Genomic DNA, 5,880 nt, shown 5'->3' on the forward strand with positions numbered 1-5,880 from the left:
TACATACATACATACATACATACATAGCTTGATTGATTGATTGATATATATATATATGAATATATGCATACACATATATAAATGTTTGCGTATATACATATATATGTATATATGTATACATGTGTGTGTATGTGTGTGTGAGTGTATATATATATATATATATATATGTATACACATACATACATACATATATATTTATATATACATAACCTGACCCCAGTTGTATGCCTGCTTATATTTTTATTCTATTATACATGTAACTGCTCGATTGATGAACCACCTACAGCCAATAATCATTAGGCAGTAAGACCATCCGAACACTATTTGATGCATCTATTACTTTACGTCAGCAGACCTGAATTCTATAAAATTATCTAAAAATTCATTTGAAGAATGAACAATAATTGTCTAATCTAAATAGATCGAATGCTAAGGTTTTAGAGGTAAACATGCTTTGGGACGAGACAGGGACCCTGATTCATTTCTAGGCTCGAGTAAGTTGATTTATGTCGCTAATATTCCCGAGAAAGCAAAACGGCAATAATGCTTACATTGTTCATTGCTTTAAATAAACATATTTTATATTTTATCAAAGTTATGTGTAGTCTGGAATATGATCCCCGCCGCATCTGTACGCACGTATTTGAACTTACGAACAAATAACAGTTCTTGGATATATATTTGATGTGCAGTATTGTGTTAGGACCTCTGTATCTTGCAAAATCCTCATACATAAACTAACAAAGAACAAAAAACAAAAAGAAAAACAAACTGAGGGAAATGAGGTATGGTGGCATGTTTGTCGCCAAACTCCAAATCAATGGAATAAGATTGGTTTATATAGGCTGGTATATATGAGAGAAATAACTATGTGTGTGCTGAGTACCTTTCCTGCCGAAGTCGACTGTGCCTTTAATCAGTTCGCACCATGTTAGTTTCCATTACAGTCTTATACCAGTCACACATTCGGGATTCGATATAAATGGCCCTACCCTTGACTACAAAATTTGTGGCCGTGTGTTGATATTAATGGTTATGTTGTTGTTAGTAGTAGTGAAGATTTTGTGGATATTTTGGGGAATGATATGGAGCTAGTTGTTGATGCTTTGTGAAATTGTAATACTAATTTCAACGGGGAATCAAATTTGAGATTTAGAATTATCTTGCTTGGAGTATAACTAAACTGTAAGAGATTATCACGTGGTATCAAAATTGATAGAAGGACTTGCTCCAAAACAGCAATTCTCTTCTCTCTGTGGATTACTAATTTAACTAAATTTGCAATCTTTAAATAAGGTTTTTGTTGAGGCAGACGACCACGAGATGATTTTATTCGTGGTTTTAAAACTTTGAATTTATAAAATAATTCGAAGAAATGTGTACCTTTTATGCGATTTATGAGAGTACTAATTATAAAATTGAACTGTAATACATGATATAGTTACGGTGCAGGTTATGTGATTTCATAGATGGTGCTCAGAGTAGAGCTACCCAAAACGAGAGCGGGCAAATCTTTCACAAGTTACCGAATCAGTGAATTCTTCGATTTCGGAATAGATATACAGAGGTTGTTGGTTTAAGTGTGTGTCAACGTATGTGATTTAAAGTGATTCAACATATCCATAAGTCCATTCGCTACACACGTATACACATATCTATCTTATGTCCTACACTACCGTGCTTTACAGTGAACTTGGTGGTATACATGTCATCATACTGTATTTATTATGTAAATCTCTACAAATATATGCATTATATAGGTAAACAAAACAAAAACTTTCTCCACTGTCTGAAAATTTGGACCTGAACTAAATCTTTTTGACTCAAAAAATGCGAAAATGACATTCATTTATTACCATCACGTGAAGATTTTAAGATACTGGATCCAAAGAATTTCATTGATTTTTTTTCCAAAAAGCAGCTTATGAAGAACACAGTATAACATAGAAATACAATTAGAAATCATTTTTTCTTCAAAATCAGAATGTTTTCTTAAAAGTCTACTGAAAAACTAGTAAAAATCTACAAACAAATTACATCATCGTTTTTGTCTAACTTCCGATGAATATGCGTTTGGAGGATTTTTTGGTGGACACGTTCTCCTTGCTTGTCACTTCTGTTACCAAGATTTTCAGAGAATTTATCAAGGTGATAGTGCTGCTTAATGCCAATATTTGCTCCCAACTTTTGAAAGTTCTCTAGCTTGTTGTCGACTATTTCGGTATAGCTGGTTACACTCTTGTTGTCCAGAAAATCATTTACGACAACTATAACGAACGAATTCCATGCAGCAGCTTTCAACAATTTTCTGATTTGAGGACCATCATATACTCCAGTTTTTATATTTTCATTGTTTAGACCAGGAAATGTGTTGTAGATACAGTAAAAGCTCGGTCCATCTTTATCCAGAGCATTAACAAACTACTTCATAATGCCAAATTTGTTATGGAGCGGAGGATTTTTCCCGGTTGAACTAAAGGCTCTTCAACAAAAGAATTCTTTTTTTAGTTGCAGCATATCAACCCCACCACTTTCAAATCAGATAAAAAAAAAGTCCGGATAACAAAGTAGTTGTTCGGTTGTGTTATCACTAGCTATTCCCTCTCTCTGTTCGTCTCTCTTCACTCCCTATCTCCCACTCTTTTCACTCTATTTTCTCTCTATATATTACATACCTTCATATTTACATGCACACATCACATATCTCTCTCTACATATTCTTCCGTTTATTTAATAAATTAGACATTGAACACACATCCATGTAATTCTTTTTAATAATGGTTGGGTACTGAATAAGTGCATCATTTAGTCGAATTGAGATATTCATTGTGAACTTCATGTATGCCTAGTTACTAGGCATCTATCTATCTATCTATCTATCTATCTATCTATCTATCTATCTATCTATCTATCTATCTATCTATCTATCTATCTCTGTCTGTCTGTTTATCAGTCTGTCTGTCAGTCTAACAGTCAGTCTGCTTGTCTGTCTGTCTGTCTGTCTCTGTCTGTTTTGTCTCTCCCTACCTTTCTCTCTCTAATCACCTTTCAAATTTCTATGTCAGTAGACAGAATTTCTTATATATTCTGTCCGATGCCCTAATAAATTAGTGTTACACATCAGGGTGTCTGCAACAAAACATGCAGCATTTACCACCATGACGTGCAAATGACAGCTTTGTAAGAATATATCCATACGATACATGTTCCACCAATCAAAATAACGTTTCCTGAATAATACGCTGTAAGGGGCCGCTTAAAATGACATCAATTTTTAAAAGTCACAGATATTTGTATGCATTCTTCTAAATAAAGTTTAAGAATTGATTTCATACAATGACTACAATGACATTGTAAAGGATATAATGAATGTATTTTCTGGTTTTTGGTATTTCTTATGTAATTAAATATCTCACAATAATTCTGAAAACACAACCAAGGAAAGGCGACAAAATAAAATAAGAAAGTAGGAAATTGATACCACAGAAATATATTTTGAGAACGGCCGCCTATTGAATGTTAAATATATAGAGGTTGCTTGAAGGTTTAGCAAATACCTGATCGACATAACTAACACTATGCCTCGGAACGGTTTTCTGGAAGTTTTAGTGTTCATGTAAAATCACTAGATATGGTAAATACGATTAAGAACTGTAATGTATGATGTGTGAGAGGTCGTGTTATAAGGGTGGAGAGTTGACAGAGCGGTTAGAGCTGTGTTTCTCAACCGTTTTTTGCCCATTGACACTTTTGATTCCCATTCTACTCTATTAGACCCACCCTCATAGCCATTCAATGTTTAAAACGTCCTATTATATTTTCATAATTAAATATCATTAGGAATTGTATAAAAATGCTAAAATATTTTGTGTATTGTTGAAATAGAAACAATTCATTGCACACAAATTTTAAAAGCAAACTCTTTCATTGCCCCCCCCCCACCAAGGGCCACGTGGCCACTGGTTGAGAACCACTGGGTTAGAGTGTCGGATTAAATGCCACACGGTATTTGTTCCGTATCCCTGCGTTCTGAGTACTAATTCCACAGAAGTTAACTTTGCTTTCCAACTTATCGGGGTCGGTAGAAAACTGTCAATCACGGAGCTGTAAGCATGCTGGATATTTGTTCAGGCTCTTTGCTTTCTGAGTTCAAATCCCGTCATGGATTACTTGGGTGATAGACTTAATCTACCACCCAGTTTAATATCACCACCCGGCACCTTGGATGCCTTTAGGTGAGTGCACTCTGTTGCAAATATTAGGGGTAAGTCTCTGGTTTTCAGATACCTTCCCTTCTATCAGTCTCGGAGTTTCTGCAAAGGTCATGAACACTGCCTTCCTTCCTGACTAAAAAAAAAGACCCAGAAAAATATACCTCAACATTTTATGTTCAGTTTTTACGTAGGTTGATATTTACCTTTCTTCAGATAAGGATTCAAAAAACAAACCAGCTAAACACTGAGAACAGTTGGGAGTAGAATATAGCCAATTATTTAGTTCAGTGTCTTATATTATATTCACAAGCATAATTGTTTATATTCACACATCAATTACACTCTAAACCGATTCTAAATTCTGTTCTAGCGTCTCAGATACGTATGTAGATAGTTTAGAATATATAATATTCCACGACATGTTTGTACAGCTTTTCAAGTTGAAGTAAACAGTGTTGCTACGTAACTCATACAAGTTTGCTCAACACTGTTTGAGATGAAAGAAATGTGGCATGATATTTGAAGAAAGGGTAAAAATCGAAACGTCCATTAAAGATTAAATATTTTGTTGGTCCAATTTACAAGGTTTATGCACTTTGATAAGTTGTTGCTATTGTTGTTGTTGTTGTGTAGACCAGGTCTTGTCTTGCAGAGGAAAATATTGGTAAGTGCCGTAGCTAGGAGTCAGTATGAGGAATCATTCTGTTTGTGGATCATAGATTAAAGTTATAAAAGGTGTGGTCACTAATTGAAAACATAAGAAAATGTAGTGAAGAAGTTGATTGATCGAGAGATCGAACCTGTGTTGTAGATTTTATTTGTCGACAGCTCATAATCCGCGTATGGTGATGAGTTGGTGATGAAAAAAATAATAGGACACAAGAACACATTTTGGCCGAGAAGTTTTCTTGGATAACTGGTAACATATTTTGTCAATTGTTTTGTCAAGGTAAAGTCGGCTTGATTTGAGCCCGGAACATGAAGAAATTTAACTAAAAACCATTTGTTGCCTCACTCAAACGTTCCTGTCAGCCACAACATATAAACAGTAATTATTTCTTATATTGGTTTCAAATTTTGGCATAAGGCTCGTGATTTTGGGGGAAGAGGTAAGTCGATTACACACACACACACACACATATATATATATACACACACACTTATGTAAATAATCATAAATAAGGGCCAAAGAAGAAAGTTTTCTATGCCAATATGCTGAAAAATAGACCTTACATCGTCTAACCACATATATTTTTCACTATAAATACACAGCGTGTAGTGAAAAATATTTTATGCGATTAGACGATCTAAGATCTATTTTTCAGCGTATTGGCATAATTTTTTTTCTTTTGCCCTTATTTATAATTGTTTGTAATTTTCGCCTTAAAAGGCATTTTAATATGCTGGCGACTGATAAATTAAAAAAAAAAGAATTATCCTTATATTGGAAGTATATATGTATTTATATATATATAAATTATAAATATTATTGCGATAAAATAGTTTTGTTTTTCAATGCAATAGTATTATTTCCCAGCGAAATAAGCACCGCAAGGTAGAATTATAAATAAGACATAGTGACACAACAAGGTACCAATTTTTGTTGGAAATAGCAATCGATAACCGTACCTTGTTGTCCCACATGTATATATATATATATATATAT

The 5,880-nt window shown here is 33.9% G+C and overlaps 1 protein-coding gene across 3 annotated transcripts in view; it reads left to right on the forward strand.

The window, feature by feature from the left end:
- LOC128248585 (atrial natriuretic peptide receptor 3-like) overlaps window positions 1–5,880 on the forward strand; it is a 266,524-nt gene that overhangs the window by 138,443 nt on the left and 122,201 nt on the right. The gene's annotated exons all lie outside the window — the stretch shown is intronic.

This window comes from Octopus bimaculoides, chromosome 8, assembly GCF_001194135.2.
Source record: "Octopus bimaculoides isolate UCB-OBI-ISO-001 chromosome 8, ASM119413v2, whole genome shotgun sequence".
Taxonomy (NCBI): Eukaryota; Metazoa; Mollusca; class Cephalopoda; order Octopoda; family Octopodidae; genus Octopus; species Octopus bimaculoides.